Source organism: Andrena cerasifolii, chromosome 5 (genome assembly GCF_050908995.1).
Source record: "Andrena cerasifolii isolate SP2316 chromosome 5, iyAndCera1_principal, whole genome shotgun sequence".
NCBI classification, from domain to species: Eukaryota; Metazoa; Arthropoda; class Insecta; order Hymenoptera; family Andrenidae; genus Andrena; species Andrena cerasifolii.
In genome coordinates, this window is record NC_135122.1 from 12,732,347 (window position 1) to 12,756,996 (window position 24,650).

Here is a 24,650-nt window from a genome sequence, read left to right on the forward strand (position 1 = left end):
AACGAATGGGATCTACTCGTTGAAAAGTGGCGTCGCGAAAGTCGTTACCGTTTTAAACATTGATCGCGAGAATCCTGGGGAATTTAATATGACTCAATAAGTTAAAAGAAATGAAAGACGGCGAGTAGTTGCTTCGTTCCGTACGCTGGCGTTAGAAAGCTCAAAGAACCACGCGTAAAGCACGTCATCCAGTACGCGGCGTTGCGTTTTATTGTACAGGCACGGTGATTTGCACGGATTACAATTGATTATCGTGGCCGGGGTGGCCGCAAAACTGCGCGAGATGAGAGAATGCGCGTTTTCATTAGTCACCGTTATTTGCGACGCGCGGCGCGATGCACCGTGTAAATGCATGCTGCCCCGAGGGCCTCGCCGAGTCTCCACTTCGATGCGTCTCTCTCCTCGTAACTCGACTAATAATGGCAATGTATCTTACGCTGTTCCGTAATAATGCGCTAAATTATTCTAATTTCGCACCTACCAACTAAGTGCATAATGCAATCCTAAGCAGAACGACAGTGGTAAATGATTCAGGAAAAAGTGGGATCGTGACGCGACGTAACTGAATACTGCATCACGATGCAGTTAATTCCATCCCTCCTATGGATATACTAGATTTAAAGCTTCTGCACGCTTCCTAATTGTCATTCCACTTACTATGCCTTGCAATTGTTAAATACTTGTTTGAATGATTTCCTTATCAGTAGAGGTAGTGCAGCATATTTGGAATACTTTTGGTAATTGGGAATTCCGAAGTATCTAATAAACTATAAACGCTATCTAGTATGTAACACCGTAAATAATAGAGGCTATGTCTTTAGCGCAACTTATATTTTTTAATATAGAATGAAGATAATAGCGAATTTGACAGTATAAAAATATAGTTTTTTGTATTCAGAAGTATATCGTGTACATACGTATATTTGAGGGAAAGTCGTGAAGTTTAAAGCCGATTCAATTACGTTGTATATAGGAAATTCTAATCGAAATTTTAAGAACGGTCATTTTCCCGGTCGTGGTAGGAATAGTGTTGAAATATAAAAGTTTATTAGTTTTCCTATGATATTATGCAGTTTCATTTCGACGCGCGTTACGAAAAGTAGCAGGTTTCATTTTCTCTACATGCAGTTGTCCGTAAGAAAACAAATGAAACGTGCTACTCTTCGTAACGCGCGTCGATTTGTTCCCATCCTCTGCTGTAATTTTTTATTCGTCTTAAACAAACTGGTACCCCAAATATACTGCACTCCCTCTACTACCCACCGCCATAGCTCTCATCCAAATAAGAAGATCGTGAACACGAAGCGTGCAACATCCACGTAACTCGTCCCCGACGCGCGAGGCTGGGGTATCTAATCGGCGTTATTGTTGCAGCTCGCATTGAATAAGAGCCAGGGGATTTTAAACAAAGTCGCGAATCTCGGCCCACTCGCACGATATTGCGAAGCGCATATACATTTTCATTAGTCACCGTTATTTGCGACGCCTTCGGCCGGCGCAGCGCGTTGCACCGCCGATGCAAAGTCAGCGCCAAGGCGTCTGTGTACGATGCCTCCGAGGTGTTCCTTCGAGTATGCATGCCTCGCCTTGCCTCGCTCCGCCGCGATCGGTCGCGAGTGTTTTGATATCTCGCGGGTACGCGAGCGCCTCGTCATTCCTCTTAGAGCATGTGTGCATAAACAAGTAGAATATGATCGCGAGGGAGACGACGAGAAAAACGCCGGAGCGGGACGGCGAGCGAGGAGAACGAGTCGGGTAAATGCGTCCGTGACACTCGGTAAGGGAAAGGCATTTCTCAGGATGAATCAACGAGTGCTCATTGAGTGAAATCATTGAGTCTGAAGCGATAACGAAAGCTGGCGAGTTAAATGCTATCGTTTTTTAATACACAGACGTGATGGTAATTAAACATGAGGCAGTTATGATACTTAGTAAAATGTGCAACTAGCATCTCTCTGGATTCAGGCTTCGCAGCAGAGCGCGTGTATACGCGGAGCTTTTGCGAGGAATTTTGTACAGAAGTTTATTAAGTAATAAAATATCGCGAAGGGTGGAGCTGTGCGAGGCGGTGCTACAGCATAAAGTAAACTCTATCCCACTTGATCATCTCCCCTTTCGAGGCACCGACACGCGCGAATGCGGACGATTCAGGATAGCCGCGGAGCAGCGAATGCCGAGTAACATCTTGTTCCTACTAATTACCCTCGTCAGAAATCAATGTATTTACCTCGGCAGCACCGGCCTCGTTGGCTCCCAGCAGCATTTCCGTTTAGCGCGGCTGGATTCGGGGCAACCTTGAAGGAGCAGCGGAACCCGTTAACGCTCGTACTTCGTTAAGCCAGTAGGAAGTGTATCGCTTAGGAGGCGTGTATTACAATTTATAACGATGGATCTGGCCGCGTGTGATCGGCGCCGATTAATTGCCGGCTCGATGCGATCTCGATAAAGCGATACCTACAGAGGCTCGCAGCTTCCTTGCTCCGTCGAGGCTCTCCCGCTCGAGGGGAAACGATCAGTTCGTAATTTTCGTGAACACCGTTATCCACGCACTCGACTGGCTATTTCTACAGGTTTTGCTCGTGTTCACGACTACACGCGCACATGTCTTAATGTGCGCGCGGCGCGTTTCGGTCTATGCGGGCAGCCCTGCAAACCCGTGCATACGTGGAATACTAATCCAACGGGTGTGCGATAACGAGAAGCTAGGGAATGGTGAGGTGACTCGTTGCGACAACGTGTCTAGGAAAAACAACTGGAAAACTATACAGATCGTAACACCGGATGAGATACCTTTTGGCGTTGCAATTAGCAGGTAGCGTTTAACGAAACAAGAACGGATCGTTATCTTTTTAAGCGAATGGGTGCGAACGACGTGTCCTCCAGGTAATTGTGGGACAGTTGCCGCACCTTACGCAAAATTGCCACCGTGTCTAAATTTTGCAATGAAAATTTGTTCCAAGGATACATATTATTAGTTGAACATCTTGTCCTACTACTAGCATTAAAGAAAATCAAATTTTTAATATCTGTCACCCTTAAAAAATTGAAACTAAGAAAAGACGTTTAATTTTCCATTTAAACTTGTCAATTTTAGCTTTTTATTTAAAAAAAATAGTAAAAGCAAAGTAAAATGTAACATTTTTTTAATTTATACAGTTATAAAATACAATAAAATTGGAAAAATAAATAGGTACAGATATTATTTCTGTTTTTCTAAACTTAATTGTCTTTTCTTCTTCCTTCCACATTCATTACACATAAAATAAAAATAAAATGTGAAAAAAGAGTAAAAAGCCCACAAATATATTTGGATTATCAGATTTGTCATTAAAAAATAAATAATTTGCTTTGAGATATCGCGGTATCTATTTTGAGACACTTTTTTGTATTATTAACATTAAAAGCGCCATTTTTCGTGGACTTAGGTACGTTCCGATACAGTGCGCATAAAAGTGCGGCATCTATCCCAAATGCCCGGAAGAGACGCCGCATTTTCGTATTTCCAAGTGCTAGGTATGTCGCATATGACCTATTCTGGCCGAGAAATATTCCACAGAGTTTCTTTAACGTATCAAAACAGTTATATCACGAAAAACTATGAATTTTTAACTACTGCGATAGCAAAAATAACTCGACGTATAACTATTGCGATGGGCTTACCTAAAAAAAAAATAGCAAAATCCTTAAAAAATAATAATGGAAACACGTTCTCGCTGATTAATCTAACCTAAACGAACAGCCTAAAGCAAATAAAATCGACAGTGTTGTATTTTATTACCGATAACCCTGAAATACCGAAGGTGCGGCGCCTCTCCCAGTGCGGCATCTCTCCCACAATTACCCTAATTGCTTTTTAGCATCGAAGATTCAAATGGCACAATAAGAAGGAGCCTCCGAATGATTGCATTCTCGTAGAAATTGAATCGAATGGGCAAAGCCAAGAGAGGAAAACGTAGGAATTGCTAATTCCAGTGCAAGCGAAATCTATATTTGCGTACCGTTAGGGAAATAACCGATGAAGCCGATTGATCGGTCAGCGGCATCTGAAAATTCGAGGATCACCTCTCGTGGGACATTCATTTTGCCGGAGAAGCAGGAGAGGGGTATGGTCGGACGGTTCACCGACGCAATCGAGTTCGCACACGTCTGCGACGACTACCGTTTGACCGACTGAAGTACTAGAATGCCAGTTTAATGAATAACGACGTACCTAATGACACACGACGTCATATCCCAGCTCGAGCAGCCACATACGTCAGCTAGGATCAATTCCATCCGGAAAACCTACGTCGATGTTTGACGATGGCGGACGTTCGAACGACGCGAATTCGCCCGTCAAAGAGATTTCCACGATTTCTGCTCGAGCCGACGAGCGATCGTGAAAGAGGAATGCGATTAATTGATATCCCTTTCGCGAGAGGTTAAAAATAAATCCAACGTCAGAATCGTGTCGGGTCGTGTGGATTGCCGGGGCCGATCCCGTTTGACTTTGACAAAAACTATCGCTCCCGATTTTCGTGTCCGTCGAAACTTTCACCAACGACAATTATTACATCCGTGTGCGATAACAAGTTGCGGATAAGAATTTCAATTAGATGATAATCGAGCGACCGCACCATTGATCCCCAGCATCATCGAGCCATCGAACTGCGAGTTAACGTATTCCCCTGGCGGAACGATAAATTTCTAACCCAATTACACGTCCTAACAACTTGAAACTTGTAATACGTCGTCGAAGCCGGGCTACACGCTGCATTATCTCACAGACGCGAGCGTTCAGCATGCTCCACACACCGTCACCTCGTCAGCTATCCACCGCGTTCTGCCGACCACGATTCTGTCGTAACGCTATTACCGCGTCACCCTGTATCGACTGGAGAGCTTCAGCCAACGGTACGGGCCTTTCGACTATCGTAAGTGCCGTGTCCCGCGCTGTCCACCGCAGCAACACCTACACCGTTCCGCGTTACTTATCGAGCCATGGCCGGCGTCCATCGAGAATAGAAGCGGGAACATGCAGGAAGCTGAAATGCCCGATGCACCTGACAGGTGCTCACGTATTCACCATCAGACAGCCCTTCACTCTCGGCGCATCAATCTCCCCTAGCCGCCCTGGCCAAAGATACGACGACGCTCGTAGATCGAAGCAGCTCGGCGTTTCGGTGCGGGCGGCGCGGTCGGTGGCCGTGTCCAGATCGCTGGACGGCAGACAATGACCTCCCCCGGCCGAGATTTTGCAATGTAACACGCGGAACTTTTGTTTCTGCAGGTCCAACAGCGGAGGGACCACACGCGGGCTGCAAGCCGCGGCTCCGAGTGGGCCGCGATCTTCGTTCCGCGATCGCGATCGGGGCGAGCGCTGACGTGTCATCGTGGCCCGGCTTCCTCTGACCAACAGAGGGGTTCTTGTCGTTGAAAGAACACCTTGTGCTCCTCTTCCGTGAATGCTATTCGCGGTCGCGAGACAGGCCCGCTTTTCGTGGGACACGCGCTCCGACCGCGGTTTCCACCGTGTCTTTGTGAGCCGGCGGTGATTTACGGGCCGCTGTCTGCGGTCATTTTAATAATAATTTCTGGCCCGTTTGTTTATCGCGTTCAAGTCCCGCGTTCAAGTCCCGACGGAGTTATTTACGCTCCGAACGCTCGTATGGTAATTGCGGCTCGGTTCCCGGACTTTTCTTGCGAAATGCCGAATTGAATTGTGTTTCGGGTGAATAGCAACGTTGCGCCCCATAACCGGGTAATGATGAATTGTTTACGATTGTACAACGCGTTAGTTTATCTCTCGCCACGAGCACCCAGTTATCGATTGCAACGATAATTACAAGGCTACCGGCGTTATATCGTAATAACCTTCACCCGACGAGAAAACAGTTTCGATCTCTTTAATGTCGCGATAACGCAAGAGCGTGCAGAGTAATTTCACGCCTCGCGAGCCCGAGGTAAGTGTCTCCTCTTCGAATTTCGCCCATCAGAAGCCGCGGGACCGAAGTTAAGAAACAAGTGTGAAGAAGTGTCCGAGGCGGGAATGAATATTTCGCGTATTCCGCGTTTGCGGCGAATGCATTAATTTGATTCCGATCGCGCACTCGTCCATTATAACATACCGTCAATTTGCTTTCGCGTAATGACGAGCTTATTAATCTTCGTGATGAATAGAATTAAATATTTCAATAATCAAGGAAATGGCCGTGCAACAACCCCGCACCATTAATTATTTAATAATTAGAGTCATATTACAATTATTTGTAATTACAGTCCAATAAGAAATGATAAATTGCGCTCCAGTGCCGTCTGTTGCCGTGAATCCAGATTACGTAAAAACAAAATTGATATAATTTCATGGTAATTTTCGTGATGGCCGGCGTTCATAAGTTTTAAAGCATGCCGTGTCACTCTAATTATTACGTCGACGACCAAGACAGGCGAGTCATTGGAATAATGGTCCGGTAAACGAGACATCCAACGCGTCACTCGATTCAGCATACGTATCTGGGTTGTTGATTCTTTTACTGCCCACATTTCCGACGGGCGACGCTCTCAGGAGCCGAGACTGCAGAGTTTTATACAAGGCGATTCATAAAAAGCAGAAAACCGCTGCGATCCGCTGCGTCGGGCGTCTGAGTTTCGAGCTCATTCGATCAGCGTCACGCACAGAAAGCAATCTTTCTGACAAACGATAGCCTTATTGCGAATGCAGCGCAAACGGGGCAGCCTCCCGCGGTGCGTAAAGGCCGGCTACGATTACGCAGTCGACAATTTCGCAGGGAATTCCGTGGAGCAAGCAGCCTGCCAGCCACCTGCCGCCGACATTTACTTTGTGGAAATCCATCGGCACGGCTCGACCGATTCCACGGCATCGGCACGAACATCAAAGTGGGCAACGTCCATAACCGCGCGTGGTTCCATTCAAAGGAACCTGGGCGCGATTGTCTGTGTGTGTGTGTAACTTCGCAGGTTCGTGGCCATGGACTCGCCTGCACGATCAAAAGTAGTCGTGCTCGTATTGTACTGGGTGTTCGAGGTGGAAATATCTACACCACGGCAGTCAATTCTGCTGCGCAATTATGAGCAGAGTGTAATTTGTCGAGTGAAAGCCCAGGTGATCCAGGACTCGATACGCGACACACGAAACTCGAACTTCAGGGAGATCCTCAACTACTGAAGTGTTCAGGGTCCTGTGGATGCGCAAGTCTCTTAGGAGATTTCGGGTCATTATATGTAGTAGTATCAGTGATTCCAAGAATTTAAAGGACACGACGAATCACTGTGATCCCTAGGGATCCCAAGTCTCTTAGGACTTTCAGATGCACGTGTCTCCGAAGGTTCCAGGACTTGGAGGTTCTCTAAAATTCGCGCACGGTGCGCACAGTGCTCTGTCCAATAACAATCTGGCGGGACAAAAGACGCAGGTCGTACATGAATCGTCAGTTAGGTGGAAATGTTTATTATTTGATTGGAAAACACTATTCACACTGTTTTACCACCCTTAAAAGTTCGAAGTCAGCCTCCAAGGGTTTTTTGAAACCAAAATTCGTATTCCGGGGTTTCTTAAAATGTAGAAAGCGAATGTGAAATGTATTTTGTAAAGAAAAATTGTTTACAACCACGTTATTCAGAATGAATGACACATTTTAAATCCTAACATCACCATTTTCTAAGATAGAATTATTTTAATTATGTATAAAAATTATGTAGAGTTGCAAATATTTGCAGGTGTACGAGGTTCCTGGGTATCTAGAGCTTTTCCAGCTAAACCTGTTGAAAAATTCCACCATTATTATGATTATATTTTAATTTTGTTCGTTGAAAAATAAAATACTCGTGGCTGAAGCTTGATTTACTACTTACTTGTACCCCTGCAATCCATTATTCAAAATACTAACAATTTAAATCGCGATACAATTGAGTACTTCTAATATATAGCTGATACTGACGCATTCTAACAGTCGGTTCCTAAGGGACCGAGTCGCGTACGTTTCGCCCATCGTTACTTTTATGAAATACGCATAAAGTTGCACACCATGTCGTTCCGACATCTCTGACTCAGTAGCTTGTGGTATAACCAAGATTCGTTCATTTTGGATGGTCATGATTTTGGATTTTGTCCCTCAATACAGCCCACTGTGCGGTGTTCCAAGTGTTAGGTGTCGCCTGTATCATGTCTAGCAAGGTTTCTTTCGAAATGAACGTTCGAAACCACGAAGGTATCACAAGCTCATGAGTCCCTCGGTATCGCGTATCATTCGAATGAGTAGCGCAGTGTCCAAACTCTTTTTGAGACACCTTGTATGGCCCCTACCGAAACGCTTGCCTTTATTTCGGTCGGTGCCGGGGGCAAGGATCTTTAGCGGTGAAATTTTTACTGCCGGGTTCCCGTATCTTTACCGATTCGGAACACGATCGTACGAAATATAAATTCCCTTTTTATTCTGCCGCGATATCGCGCGAGGTCGGGTATCCGCGAGCAGCGCGTTTATACGTAGGTAAACGCGTGCCTGCGTGTGGAACGAGATTGGTGTGGGTGTCGTTAAACGCTAAGCCGCTCTGGGATTTCGGTTATCTCTGGCCCGGATAGACTGCGTTAATTAAATGCGGTTATACTAATGAAATCCAAATACGTGCGCGTATTACGCACTTACCCGGTCGCGTCTGCGCGCAAGAAACGTGCGCGGGAACCGTTCGTCGATTCGCCGAAATCACCGATCGACTTTACCCGACGAGCCACTACCCCCGGGGAAATGTCACTGTCGTGCCCTGTCTCGCGAATTGGCGTTCAACAGCATCCGACGCGATGAAAGAACGAACGAAAGGAAACGGCGAACAGAGAGGCAGGGGAAGAGAGCGACGCCCGACGCGCCCTGTTGGTACGTATGTATGTACGTCGTGTACGCGCCGGGGGAAAAAAAAACGAGGAGGAAACAAAGGGGTCAAATAAAGGAATGGGCTCCCATTGCCAGAAAATAAAGTGGCCCTGTGACACGTGGGAAATTCTGGCAGACTGCAGAATGCAGGCTGTCGTCGGCGTATGAAAGAGTTTCGTATGGAAGTAGGAAGGGGGCGCGAATCAACGAGTGTAAATCAGTTTACTCTGGAGAAAAGGGGAAGATTGCAATCCGCGTATACCGTCTCTGCGTTTCCCGCCGAGGAATTCGGTCCGCGCCAGTTTACGGGCGTTGTAAGGAAGTCTCCCGTCCGTTATACTGAATGAAACTTTTTCAGAAGGAGCTGGCAATGTAATCAGACGGTGATTGCACGCCCCTACGTCGCGTCTTCCGTATGATCGCGAGGATGTTTAACCACTGGAAATTGTATCAGCAGGTTGGTAAACGTTGCTTCGCCACTTTTCTCCCCACTACTCTAGCGCCAGAGGATCTGGGTGTCACAGAGTACACAGAACTCGATTAGTTTTGCGTCGAAATAATTACGAAACTAAACAAAGTTCCAGACCGAGGATCAGGGCCTTAAGATTGTCTGATAACACCCCCCGCAAATACTTTGCGTCGCGCAACTCTCCAAACGGCGAGACTATTAGTTATTTAACATGAACGCACAATTTGCATCGATACTGCAAAACCTGCTCGAACTAAGGATGTCGCAAATCCTTTTATCGACGACTTCGGTTCGGTATGTCCATAGGAAATATCTGCCTCCGCGTTTACGTCACGTGCGACCCCGGTTCGCAATCAGAGAGTCAATTTCTTCGCGCAGTCTCCCACCGAGGAATTCGTATCCGGGCGGATTTTATCGTCGTTTGATTTGCCGTGAAAGACGATCTGTCAACCTAGCTCCGGTTGAATAGATCCCTATCCCCCGCCAGCCTTCCGTTCCGTGGACAATGGACGAGCACGAGCCGTGCTTTCAGTGACGCAGGGATTAGAAAAAGCGGGGTGAGAAGCTCGAGAAAGGCGTTCCGAGGGCGCGAGAGGAGCTCCATATTCGTCACGAGGCTTCGCCCTTTTCCTCGGGTATGAAAAACTTCACGACCGATAGGATTGAACGCTGGAACGCTGGGATCTTCAATTGGAACGATCACGTTCCACTTGTGTTCTTTCTTCGACTGGAAGATGGCAAAAATATGATCTATTGGACGGGGAATGCAAGTATAGCTTCCTTCGATCGATAGGCAATTAGAGGAGGGGTTACTTTACACCTTGGGCTAGCTTTGGAGCAAGAAATCATCAATTCGCGGTTGCATCGAATGACAGTAAGAGAAGGTCCAACTGTTAGTTTCCCAGAGCCTCGCGTGGCGAATCGCTAATTGGAGAATTGTTATCGTTCGGCTCGCCTAGAAATCCGGCTAACAAGTTAATATGCACGGCAAACAGTACCAGCCGCGTGAAAATAGATTTACGACGATTACGAGGCCGGGCAGGGGCCCGCTGCAAACGCATATAATTGTTTCACGGCTGAATGCCGTTGCATAATATTGCGCATTGTAACGCGGAGATCGTGGTCGGCCGACGGCCGTTGAATGCGCGTCGCGATTCCACCGGCACCGGCACAACGATGGAAAAACTGGCGAATCGGTCGGCTCGTCGCGTCGCGTGTTTACGTGTTCCGAATGACAGCTGATAAATGCCAATCGCAATTGGAATTCTGTTTTATCGCCGACCCTGTCACCTGTTACGGAACAAGCGAAACACGATGTTTCGTGCGCTATTTCCGAATTCGGCTAGAACGCGCGAAAACACCGACCCGTAATTTGTCCAGGGAAATGCCACCGATATTGCTCGATCCGCTAATGTGTCGCGACTAATCATTTCGTTGGCCGAGTCGCTCGACCCGGTGGCCTTTTGGCGGGTCGAGGGACAAGGTTCGCGTTTAATGAACTTTGGTAGCTACGTTCGATTAAATTAATAAACGTTGTCCGAGTTGCCTCGAATGTAAATCGGTCCCGCGGCATGGATCGTTCACGCTGGACCGATCTCGAGCGATCCATCGCGATTGATCCGGGGCACCGCGAGTGGGCACGACGAGAATCTGGTTCCTACCAGGGGTGGGTTGTTTGCACCCATTAAAAGTTGGAGTACCGGCCGAGTTGCCAGCAGGCCATTCTAAAGAGGAACGTGAGAAATGAAACACGATTTCCGCCGCGTATATAACCGACTCGTTCCAATGAGGCCCCGATGAGAACGGCCAGTTCCGATTCCTAAGGATTTACGTGACGGGGTAGCTTGTTAGCCTTAAAAGCGCCCGCTCATTGGAAATCGATGCCTATGCACAGGCCGTCTTCGTAGCCTTACAGAAAACGTTCCTATACGTTCAATAAACGCGCGATGCATTCTATCATCCTCCTTATTGCTTTTCACAGATATCCATAAAATGTATCGGTTGTATCGCACAGGCTCTGTAAAGACTTTGCCGGCCTGAAAGGAACCCGACGACTCTGATACCTTTGTATCGTTACCTCGCGGCAGGATTACGTTCCTCAGACTCTCCCTTTTTACGAATATTTAGTGGCGCTTTCGGCGAGGAATTGCGAGACGGCATTCGGAATCGATTAATAACGCGCCAACAAGTGGATATTATTTTATCGTTAGCACGGGGATGAGTTTTCTGGGCGAAGCGCATATTTGCTGGCAAACAAATGTGCCAACGCGTTAGGCTCGCATTGCTTGCTCGCCTTATGCTCACTTGACTGTTTATGCTCATCGATCTGCTTGCCCGGTGTTTGCCGGCGTGCGTCATTTCCAAGCAGATCAGTAATTTGCGGCTGTTCACGGGCGATTGATGTGCCGTCGTCTTGTCGACGTGCGCCGTACACAATATCGCGCTGTAAAATTCATAAATCAAACTGGTCGCGGTGCACGCAACCAATTCGATGATCGTGCGATGAACACCGTCTCCTGCCAACTTCTATATAATATAATTGCTTCCCCGACGACGGCGCATCGTCGGCTTCCTGTCAGTCGAATGCACGGGCCACGGTGGACTTTCGTTCGCGGCGGGCCCGTGTGCCGCTTAAACTGGACAAAATCGTTACTCGCTTTATCGTCGGAACTTCGCGTTGTTAGAACAAGTTCCTTAATCGCCGGTGGCGCATCTGCGTATCGGCTCGCTGCAGCTTCAGCCGCGAACCGCAGCAACCTGTACACGGTTGCAGCGGGCGCATAAGCTTATGCAGAGATTCAGGATCGATTGGCCGAACAGGCCGCGCCAACTTCGAGTCAACTGAATTATGTCCCGTCCACGTCGATTTGCACGCCATCGTCGCATTAGCTATTGGCAACGGATCATAACTGCCCCCCCCCCCCCCTCCCTGGATTGCTCGCCGCATACTGCAAATCGCTTCCGTTACACTTTCCACGAAATTTATATCGCAGCCTCTAGTCGGCGCACGACGTCGAGGAGTCCACCCACGTCTCCTCACCTTTATTCTAGCGTTCAACGGCGGCTGAGTTAATGGCGTTAAATTGGGATCTCGTCCAATCTCTCTCCTCGCGAGAAACTTTGCGAATATTCGCCAGCGAGGGGCGTATAAACTTGCATGCCTGGTACACAGAGTGCTTTTAAGATGATATCAGCTGCAGTATTAAGACTCCCCGAACTCCGAGGTATTTCTGTAAACTGATGGCATTTTAAAAGTATCCCGTGTGCCGCCCCTAATACGCGAGTGTTCTCGAAAGCCAGCTTAGCATCTTCGCATTTGGCCCCAGTAAGAGGAGGATTGCCTCTAGTGCAAGGGAACTCTATCAGGCGTTCGGTGTGTGCAAAGCACGTGGCCGTCTTGTGGGTTGTGCTTTTCCAAGAATCGGCAAAGTTAATACAGCAGGGTGATCGATAAATTAGACGAAAGAAATTTCAACCTCATGCACGGCCGAGTCGGAGCATACATTCCCACCTATGTACACTCGGTCAATAAAATAATAACGTTGACAGAACAAGCAGTTAAAATCTGCATACTATTTAAGGACGTCTACACGCGATGCTTTCTGCACGGTGCTGGAGTCGGCCAAGGCCCTCTGCCGCGCAGTTGCATCCCGGCTGCAGCAACCATTCTTTAACAGGGTTTCGTACGGCCGTTCATAATAACGCAGGCAATAAATCGCGCGCCATGGGAACGCGCAATGACGCTGTTCTAAATTATCTCCATTGACCACGAAATCTCATAAAGATTGACAGTGGCCGCAGACCGCAGCCATTTATTGGAAGTGGAATTTGTCGACTGACTTCGTCCCCGGACATTCGGTCTGGCGCAGACTGTTCCGCCGAGCGGCATCTCTCGCGCGCTTTATGCTTCGTAAAATGCAACGTCCTCCAGCCAGCGGAGAAAAAAAGGCGAGGGAAGAATACCGAAGAGCACGTGCGCGCAAAAATTGAGCGGACGTGAAAGGGGAGGAAGCGATTCGTCGGCAGAATGGTCGGTTCCTGGAGATTTCGCGACATGACATGACACGTGAAAATATCGGAATGGTTTCGTGGAATGCAGAAGGCTCCCGGGAAGGCTCCACGCAGCTGGGATGGAGAAAATCCGGATTCGATGTTAAAGATTTCGCGCTTCTCTACACGACGAAAGTTACTTAGCACTGTAGAGAGCATTGCGAGGTAACCAGAAAATTGTTCTAGGAGGACCTTGTCCCCGGTAGATTGGAATAATGTCTAAGCGAATTTGGCTGGGGAGGAGACGCCGCAAATTTGATTTTTATAGTCGCGTTTATAACTCGGTTAGGACATCCATCTACCCTTGCCGACTTTCTGTACCTTCATCCTCGGGGACGCCGGCGAAGGAAGGAAGGCGCGCGACGCCGGAGGTCTTTGACCCCGGGCCCCCGCGCAGGAAGAGAAAAAGAAATGTAGAAAAACAGGAAGAAGCCCGGCCTTGAATTCGCTGAATCAGGTCGTCGTCATCTTCCATGGGAACCGGCGTCCCTTATTAATTTCATTTTTATAGTCCCCTTCCCCTCCGCGAAACCTTGGACCGCTGGCTTCGTGGACAGCGAGCTTACGCGGCAACGGCGAAACTTTTAATCCCGGCCTTAATAATTATCGTATAAATAATAAAGCAAGCTCCACCCACGGAAGCGGCATTCTCGAATTTACGTACAAACGCGGCCAGCCGTTGCGAAACTTTGATTAATTTTTACATCGCGATAACGAGCGACGCCACGGCCAGACTCTTCTTCGACAGGTCGAGGTGGACGTGCAGGCCGAAAGTGTAACGTCCGCGGTTAAGTTTCCTCGGATAGCGGAAAAATTTCATTCCCCGCTGCAAGATCCTTTTAGCCTTGTACTCTTCGGGCAAACGAAGTTCACAAACGAACGAAAATTCGATTTAGACTCCCATACATCATACGCCTCTCTTTCCCAGCCTGCTCGTCCCTCCGCCCTCGTTTCTCGAAGGACTCGCTCGTTCCACGCCGCGTCGCGTCGCTATTCCACGAAAGGAAATTCGCGTGGCGGGGCCACGAATCTCCAGCGCAGACACAACGGATATCTAATTTTTCTGTTTCAGAAAGTTTCGCCAGTGCCCGACGCTGCTTTCGCCCCAGGGACGAGCGATCGTGACGGCATTCCGCGAATTCTTCGCAGTGGCCACGAGACCCCGTGAAAAGTCCGCCGTACGACGAAGGAATCGGGGGTGACTCGATCGTTGCCGCGTTTCCGTCCGCGACGAGGACGGCTGCGAATCGCTCGACTGGAATTGCCCGTCCATGTGCGCCAGTGGCTTTCAAAAGCGGTAATAATTCGCGAAAAGTTACCTCGAATTGCTGGGGAAGATCGGGACCGTCCGCAATTTCGGACGAGAATTATTTGCGCGAACTTTCGGAATGTCCCCTCGGCGACAAAGCCATCGATGACTCGAAAAATTCTCGTACATTTCTCATCGCGGTTCTAGGTATGAATCTCGATTCTGTACCGACGTTCCACCTCAAAGTATGCGAACAACTGAGTAAGTAACCTAAATGAGATTTCACAGCCGATAGATGCGAGCATGGAATTATTAAAATCGGAATAAGCCCGAAGAAAAAGGGCTTAATACAAAGTACAAAGATACGTTAATATTTGAACGGCCAGTTCCGAGTTAAAAACTGTATTCAAAGGAACAATTACAGTGTCTGATTGTACCGCGTTACGAACCGTTGAAAACTGAGTCGCGGTCAGTGCACCCATTCTCTTGCACAATTTTCGACGTAACAGAGAACAAAAACGTACCGTATTAATTTTCCCCGGTCCGGCCGTTGTACCGTTCCGGTTCCGAGGAATCCCACTCCTCCCGATAATCGCCGGGGCAAAACCAAGCCACGATAATTCTACGGTTAATTGCTTGTACGTTAATTAAGCTTCGGTTCATATTTGGCGGTGTGGCATTACCGCGAATAACCCCCTGGTTGCCGGGGCTCGCCCCGGCATACCGCACCGTTTCCAGTAGCCGGTCGGATGTTCGTACTTTTGTTTAATGCCGCGAAAAGCGAGAATCGAGTGATACAAGGCATTCCCAAGATAGCATAATTGCCGGCGCGTACAGAATCTTGTAAGGTATGCGCCGTCGACTCGAATGACAGTGCTCGATCACTGTCAGATCGACGTTGCACGCCGTTGGAATACCAGCGGGGCAAGAAGAGCCTCTTTAGAGGCCGAGAAAAAGAACGCCCGCCTCTCAGGGAGACTAAGAGAGCGAAACTCGAAAGTCGACGTTCGAATCGATCATTGCTTACACGCTTTCCCATAGCTAATTACGCGGCTAGTACTACTAATAATAAGCAACGCCGATCCTTCGCCCCATTAATCCTTGTCAACGAGCTACCTCTCATCGGCTCGCGAATAGTTCGTTATTTGTATTACGCAACCGTTCCCTCTACCCTCGCTTTGTTCCCTGCTCCTCGTTTCTCGAAACGAACGGTCCAACAGAATTATACCACCGATAAAGGTATGGAGAAACTTTCGACCGCCGGGCGAAAATGTTTCGCGGATCATCGACAGATCCCTCGACGAGGATTACGGAAGAGAGAGCCGCAGAAAGTACCCACCTACGTACAGCGCAAAGCGGCGTAGCGGCTCGGGCTTCGAATATACATACATACATCCGTGTACTTTACGAACGATCGGCACATCTGAGCACATCGCGTTGCACTTTCAGCTGTTCAGCTCGCGGTAATGCAGCCCGTGCGCTGAATGCGGGGGTGTGCGATAACGCGCGACGAAAATTGATAATATTTCACGGCGAGGGCGGGAGGAGAGAAAGAGAAGCGGGGGACTCTTTTATAATTGGTTGGCATTTGCATGCGGTCTTTACACTTATTGAGGTTTAGCCGCGAACCGGTCGCTCCTCCTGTCCGTTTTTATCATTTATGCCGGCTACACAACCGGCTCGTAGCACGCGATCCCGAGGCTCCCTCCGCTCTTTCCTTGGGCCTCATCCCTTTCTATCCTCGCACCCTCTCTCGCTTCCCCTAATCCTGCCGTCCCTTCTTCCTCTCCCTCGACCGGCAACCCGCCTCCCAGAACTGCCATTTCGCAGCCGCGTGGGACGTTTCAGTCCACTTACGTCCCTCTGCTTCAACGGCCGCGACTTCAAACAATTTGCAACCTGTTACCACGACGATCCGCCACCTTTTTTTCTATTAGCCTTCGCACCAATTAAGGATAATTAATTGCTGGCTCCTCCATCCCCGTGCGCGCTCTCTTTCGGTCTCTGGGAATAAATTTTCGAAGCGGAGGGATTTCGAAGAGTGTCTCGCCGCGCCGAGCAATCGCAAGGGCGCGTTCGGCAACCGGAGACCTTTCTGGAAAACTTCAGGCTAACCGATCTAAAAACCTCGACCACTTAGTCCTTACACGGTCTTGGGAAAAAGGATAGCCAAAGAGTGACAGGGACGATGCAACTGTAAAAACTAATGAATTTGCATGCGGAAAAAGGAAAATTATGTTCCGTGCTTCCCCCCTGCACCGTATCCGTCACTGGGGGACAAGTGATGTATTAATTATCGCATAACGTGTCGTAAGTATATAGTAATGACTGCACGGCGCAGTCAGAAGGATAGCTTTTAATGACGAGGAAGGATGCAAAGGACCGGGTGGAGCGAAGGGGGATGATAAGAGCCCACCATACACGTCAAACTGCGATCACTAATAGTACACCTCCGGTTCGAGATAATTATCGGACCGGTCGCGAAACTACTCGAGCCGATGCACACCCAGCTTCTGTCGGCTCTTCGGGGAGCGTACGAAAGAAGAAGCGGGGTGGTAGGGAGCACGGGAAAGGTGGTTCGGTTTGAATTAAAATCGTCGAAGGAGCGTAAAGCCGACCATTTGGTGTGACGTACCTACAAACGAACAGATTCTGGGAAAATATGAAGTCGTGTACGGTTTTCAGAAGGAATGCTTCTCATTAGACTTAAGCCGCGTCGTTATATTCCTTGTCATCGGCAGAGGCTTACGCGAAGGAAGGAGGGGGCCGAGTAAGAAGGAAATACACTTGGTATAAACCCACTCTGTCAAGAAGACCGAGAAATTGTCGTTTTCGTCGCTCGAAGCGTCCGGAGGAAATGCAATCATCCGTATCGGAGGATACATAGAGCGTAGCAAACGCCAGACTGAAAAAGAGGAGCCTGGAGTTATGCGTTTGTAACTGGCTCCTGGCGTCTCGCCTCTAGCATCGCGAGGTGCAGGTATTCGCATGAGATTTAGATGTTTTCCTCGATATGAAAATGCACCGCAACGAGGACATCGCGGAGGCGCTGACACTCGAAAGGTACGGCTTTGAGAATTTCGAAGAATTTCCACTAGTTCTCGGCGAATAAGAGGGGCGGGCGGTAGGGCGAATAGCAACGAGTGAATGAATAATTACATTCGTCACAAACAGCATTGAAATAGCTCGAGGACATGGCTCATAGTTGAAAGCCAGCAATGGCGTTAAACAAGATTCACCGGGGTCCAGATTCCCCGTAGATTTGTATCGCCATCCAACTGCAGCGTGTTCCACGGTTTGCTGGATCGCTCATCGCTGCAACGACCGTGATAATAACGACGTAAAGTCACCCCCGCGCGGTACGCGGCCCGAACACAATATAATGTCCCGCGGTGACGTGGAACCGAGTCGTCGTAGCGCCTGCGCCCCAGCCATCGTCGAAGAATTATCGTCGTCCGAGATTTAATCGGCGGCCCCGTCGGCAGCCGTTGTCGCTGTTTGCGTACGGTAGTTAAGACTCGGTTGTTTCCTCGTTTTAAGAGCGTTTTCTCTCTCCCGTTCGCGCGCGGGCTGCCGCTCTTAATTTAGTTAGCCGTTGGGTCGGAGCGAGAGGTCTGAGAGCTTCGTAAGACACTTTATCATTAAGGACCTTTCCGGCTCGTTCCGCCCGGAGGAAATGTGCAGGGCGCGGGTCCGCGTTTCAGGAGGGAATTTTTCATTGGAACCCGGCAAGAACGAGGCGCTAAGCAGCCGACCGTTTTTCAAGCTCGCGGCACCCGCTGCCAGTATATCTCGCCTCCTTTGTTCCGCCATTTCTTAGTTACTTCTTAATTCCATTTGCATGTCCTTTAATTTGCACGTAAGTGAAGCTTAAATCTCCGCCGCGCCCGCGGTGGTTGCGTCTCCTTTCCCTCTCCGGGTGAACCAGCCCTGACAGTGAATCAGTGCTCGCGCGACAAATTCGAAATTCAATTAAAAGATACCTACGAGGTCTAGTTGGCGGACTCACCATCTCCTCGCACTTCGTAAAATGTTCGTTCTCGCCGGAGGGATTTATTCCGAAGCAATTAATGTCATCGTGTCGTCGTGTCGAGATAGTACATAGTTTAGTAAGGCGGGACACGTGTTTGCCGTTGTTCGTAAATAGTACCCCGAGCTGATTCGGTGTGAACACGTACACGTGTCACGTGTACCGACGATTTCGGGGTACCGTCGACGGTGTGCTGTTTGGCGAAGTAGATTTCCCTGTTAATTTCACTGGCAATGCCTTTGCAACATTTATTTCGAGCTTCTCTATTGCTCCCCCGCGGTAATCGCATCACAGTAACGACTTCTCGTCCGTCATATCGTTGCGCAAATGGACTTTGACGCGGATAAACAAGCGTTTCGCGAGCAAGTATCAAGTCCGCTTCTATCCTCTTCCCGTCGATTCCTTCTGGCTTTTAATCGATTGGAATACCATCGAGCGTGCTTCGCCATGCAACGACAAAGAATGGTTCTATCGTCCGTCGTTATTCGGCGATTAAATACGCCGTTAAATCATTTCCACTCGATTAGGGAACGCGGGAAATTCATTTCGGGACAAGAATGCGCAATTTATGCGATAACGAACGGGGAACGATTAATGCAGTCTATTCAGTTTCCTTTCCGACGTCGCCCTCGTTTTATCGCTCGATTATTGACACGATGAATAGGAGTGAATTTCGCATTCAGCGCGAAGACAATATATACGAAGACCATAGCTAACCCAGGATTAGGATTTTCCGACAGAAATAGCGCCCTACATGTATGATTATTGCAAGAGCAGCGGGTGCATCTCTCGTCAGCGTCGCGACGCAAACGGAGCAACGCGAGGAATCCCACGGATCGGACCATTCGCGGTTCAAACTCTCGGTCACTCTGTCGGCTGATGCACGACGACCTTGCCTCGTACCACGGCATCGGGCAGAAATTCAGCCCTGGGGCGGATCTGCATAACGTTCGATCGGTGCAAAGAATGCACGAGTGGCACGCGCGGGAGGGCATGCAGTTCGTGCCGGCACTGGCCGCGCGGTTTTGCACGGGCACAGAGAACCGGCGATCGTGTCGCGAGCAAAACACACGTAAGTGTTCAGCGGGTCATGCGAAGAGGTGGACGAGGCGGAGAGAGTGAGACAGGAGCAAAAAGGGCGAGAAACAGAGAGAGGCGGAGGGAAGAAGAGAAGGAGAGAGAGAGAGAGAGAGAGAGAGAGAGAGAGTGATAGAGAGCAGCAAGGAACGTTCGAGGACGCTCGACAAAGGCGCGCTACCCTCGTCAGCTAGTTTAAATCGTACATGAATAAATTCAATCCTATCACGGCCATGCTAATTTCATACAACAAGGTCCTAGTACCTGTGGAAAGCTATATAACCATCCGTCCGACGAGAGCATCTACATAACACGTAGCCGCTTACGCTTTGCCCCGAACGCGCAATGCAAACTTCACTCCGTAGCTTTCTAGCTGCCCTGTGTTGTTGACTTCGGGCTTCGGAACTGGCGTCGTAAAATTCTCGCGGTGCCAATCTCGGCCACCGCCCCCTCGCCCTGTTCCTTTCCCGTGCGCCTCGCGCTGCCAACCACCCCCGAACGTGTCAACCGTGAAAACTTTCGGAATATTAGTTTCGTCGAAAGTTCGAGTCCGAACTCAGTCAGTCAACTATGTTGGGACATGCTAAACGAGCCGATCGCCTGGTTCGCAAAGCGTATGGTAATGTGGTCACCGGTGCACGGCGAAATTTTTACAACGTTCCGTCGCGTCGTGGGATTTATTGCGATTGTTGTATACAAGCGGTTAGGGGCAATTAAAATCGCCGTTAGTGACGAGAGTGTCGATGCCCCCGATAATTATACACCGTGTGCACGCAATTGCGTATTGAAACATTTATTAATTGACCTAAATTCGCAATACGACTGTATAAAATGGACTGTTGACAATAGTAAATTATTATGTGATATCTGAATAGGAAAATTAACGAGCTCCGACGATAGGTAAATAATGGATGCGGCTACCGAATGCTGATTACAGAGAAGTCTGTAATAATGGAATGAACGGACGCGTAATTATCGCGGCGATACTGCGGGGAATATGGAAAATTTACGGGAAAATTGTAAAATAATACTTTTGTCATCCGCGAGCAATACGAGCTTCGCGATTGGAGAATTGTTAGCCGCGTTGATGCGTTAATGGTTTCTAAAGCCGCTTTAAAAATAGAATTACTAAACGATATTTTCATGGCGAAATCCGTTTCATTCAGATTACATTACGCGCCAAAAAGAGCTTTTGGCCATTGAAAGTAACTTGAAAAAAAGTTAAAACGCGAACGATTTTTGCATCTACCAGAGCTAAATTCAATACTCATCGTTGAAGGTTTCAATATGCCATAATCCGCGAGTGCTGAATTCGGAAACACAGCTATGAATAAAAAAATTAAAAAAGAATTAAAACCGAGTTAAAAAAAAAATAAAAATGCGATAAAAAGTAAAAACTAATTGAAGTCCTCATTAAATCTACGACTCTCATATTTTTTAAGTCGGCGTCTCATCATTTGCACTGTGTAAATCTGACTAAATAAGGAATTCAATTATTTTTTACTTTTTAGTGCATTTTTATTTGTTTGAAGTCAATTTTAATTTTTTTTTAAATTTCTTATTTTTTTTGTCTTTTTAGTTTTATAGGTATATATTGACGCATCATGCTTAGGAGATATGCGTGTACGTACATAACATAATAATAATTAGGTGACAATAGTCTTTATTATTAACCAGAACTGGCAAAATATTGGGCCAATATTGACGCAGTGTAGAACGGGACCACCGGGGCATCGCCCTCTTTCGAATAAAAAAAAGATCATCAAAATCGGTCCATATGCTGAGGAGTTATTCGGGGACAAACAAACAAAAAAAAATAATACAAAAAATACATGCGGGTCGAATTTATAACCTCCTCCTTTTGAAGTCGGTTAAAAATGAAAAGCGCGGTGCATGATATTAAATATATGGCAGAAACGCTACTGAATTAATGTAGGTAATACTATTTCGCCAATATAAAATTCCTTCTACGGCAGAAATCCATTATAAATTATTTCCCAAATGTGATCCGAAGATAAGAGTTGATGTATAATATTAATTGCATGCAAATGCAGAGTTAATGTAATGACGGTCTCTTAATTCCGATCGCCCTTGAGTGAAGTTGTTCAACGTATAAATTTTGTAACTTCCCTTCAAACGTCTCGCGAATATTTTATCGAGCATGAAGAATTCACATCTTCGATGTCACATATCACTGTCGAGTGAAATTAACGCGAGAAGTGTTTAACGATAACTTAATTAACAAACGTTGTCCCATTATCTACGTTTATCGTCCGGAAAAATTAATAGATGATTGGGGCAATTAAAAATCAATTAAAAGCTTTGAAAAAGTGAAGCTATGACACGCCACACGATAGGAATGCTCGATATGGCGAAATAATCGCGGATGAGAATTTTCAGGCCATTTTAAAATTCAAAGCATGTATTATTCTCAATCGCGGCCAGTGGAATGTAAAGTAGTACCTATACTTTAATCAAACATCACAGAAATAAACAAATCTTTGAAAATGTACGTTTTCAAGCGTGCACGCTTTTCATTGTGCCCTAATCTCCGAATTTCATAGAAATGTCATAGCGCGCATCCGGCGGAATGAAACGCGAACTGTCAATCATCCCTGCACGCGTGTATTTGTTAAACACGTAGATGGCAACGCTTGCGGGCAGGCCAAATGGAAAGTGCAAGCTGGAAGGGAAAGCGCGCACTCTATTGTTCCACCCTCTTTTCCAGGTTTCAGAAGCGTTCGCGGCAAGTGCATTTTGTTGTGTGTGCTCAGAAATCTGTTATTCAATTTGAAATGGCTTTATCGCGCGTCTGAAACCAACCCCAGATCTCGCATTGATGCCAAACTACATGGACTATGAAATCTCTTCCCAACAGGCGCACATGCGTAGCTCTGCATGCGGCGTACTTGGCTTCTCTCTCCATTCACGTGAACTACCAACACACACGAATGGGGTGAAATCGAGTGCTAGGAAGTTTCCCCGGCGATACTTTCCGTGTATTCGTTCGAGCATGCACGAGCGGGGAGACGAAAGCGATCGCAAACTGAAATGGATGTGTAATGACACGGTATACCTGGCGGTAAAACAATTAAACAAGAAATTTTTATCGCGTGCCCGGAACAGCGCAAGCATCCAATGAATGCGATATCGTTCTTTCCCGTGCAGCGGCAGTTATTTATTCAGCAAGCGAAATATTTGATACTTTCAAATAGAAACAGAAAAGTATCGAGTAGCTAAATGATTATTATCCACATTCCTTCTATAGATTATCGTAAGTAAGTATTATCCGGTAGCGACGGCCCAATTACATCCACGTAAGTCTATTTCCTTTGAATCGGGTCGCTCCTCATAGAGAGGAAATTAAGCAGAACAAAAGGACATTGTTAAATATAAATCCACCTCGTTCTATCGATCATTTTGAAGGCGGCCAGTCAGTCTGCTAACGAGGTGCCGCAGACGTAGCGAGACCGTCGAGAATAATAACACTTTTGTCATTAAACGAACGCTTAAATTCGATACCTTAGATCAGCGTCTGCCAATTAGAGCGAGCTACAAGGTCGAGACTGTGCTGTGAATTCCGCGTTTACTGTCCGCGCGCGTGCTACTCGAATATGGTAATACGATGGGAAGGAAAACGAGTCTGGTCTTCCATGAGTACACCCGCTGTTCTTCAGCTAAATTGAGCCACCTGAGAGAGGTAAGCCCTTAATGTACCCACCCGCGAGCTTTGATCTATCTACGTTCTGTATCTCTCTCCCTTTGAATTATCTTATCGCGTCGCGAGCGACTTCGACCTCATAAAGTCATAGAAAAATCCCGCGGACAGAAACTGCTTAACCAGAGACACTCGTTCCAGCAATAAACGATAATGCAATTCTCTTGCAGTTGCCTCGCAACCCGAGCGATTATTCGATTGTACCAGAATGAATATTCCAATTCATTTTATGAATAGTTATAAAGTACATTTATGCCGCCGAGGAGCGGATGCTTGCGCGCATCAGCCTACTTCGAAATGTTCAGAAATGCGCGGGAAACGAGAAGCAGCGCGATCGCAGCGCAAAGCCAAGTTCGGCGATCACAGCAATCATTTAAAATGAAATTTCCAATACAACTCGACTCAAATTCACAGAAATAACACTAATTCTTATCGTTACATTCCCTGCATGGAAATATTAATCTCGAAGCAGCGAATAACCGAGACAGTAAATAACACAACATAAGAAACTAAAAAGAATACCAATGTAATCAGCTTCACTAACACCATCATAATCTCCTTCAAATTCTTCCGAAGAATGTAGGTGGGGGGTTTTAAATATCTCACAGCTACAGGGTACAGTCGCAAAATCTCATTTCATCTCCAAAAGAGAAAGAAACTCTGCTAAATATCAATAATGAATTTCATATTCGGCACTCCGCTTTGCAATGGGAGGAACAGAGGGAGAAAGTTTCGTTTCTCATTCTCTAGCACTGAATGTTTGGAAGTCTGGCGACATTAGTGAATAGCCATCGTGAAGTTGAATCATAAATACAAAAAGTATACCTACTCACGAACGCACGCAGAGGGACGTGGAGGTACGCGAAGTGAAATATTCTGGCAGAAAGGCAGAGGTGGGCTCTCTCCTCCGAGGTTCACAGGTACGTGCACCACGTAGGTATACGCGCACTCGATTGGCGTCGACGGCGTCCCGGGAGGGGCGCGACGCCAGCCAAGACCGAACGTTGATACTAAACCGCGGGCCGAGCTGCTCCGAACGACAGTTCAACCAGCGTGTGTTCCGAGGCTGGATCACGGTGGTCCATACGACCGATTCGCGTACAGATTTCGTCGATCATTGACGTGTCGCGCGGTACGTTCGCGAGCCTGCCGGTGAACATCTGTATCGGTCGGCGCGTCTCCGGCGTTCCGTT

At 47.6% G+C, this 24,650-nt stretch overlaps 1 protein-coding gene across 1 annotated transcript in view; it reads right to left on the reverse strand.

Annotated features, from left to right (window-relative positions):
• Window positions 1-24,432, reverse strand: part of LOC143369081 (uncharacterized) — a 170,726-nt gene extending 146,294 nt beyond the window's left edge. Inside the window, exon 1 of the transcript XR_013085334.1 lies at window positions 24,291-24,432. The gene's annotated coding sequence lies outside the window, so the exon portion shown is untranslated. The remainder of the gene's footprint in view (window positions 1-24,290) is intronic.
• Between the last annotated feature and the right edge of the window lie 218 nt (window positions 24,433-24,650).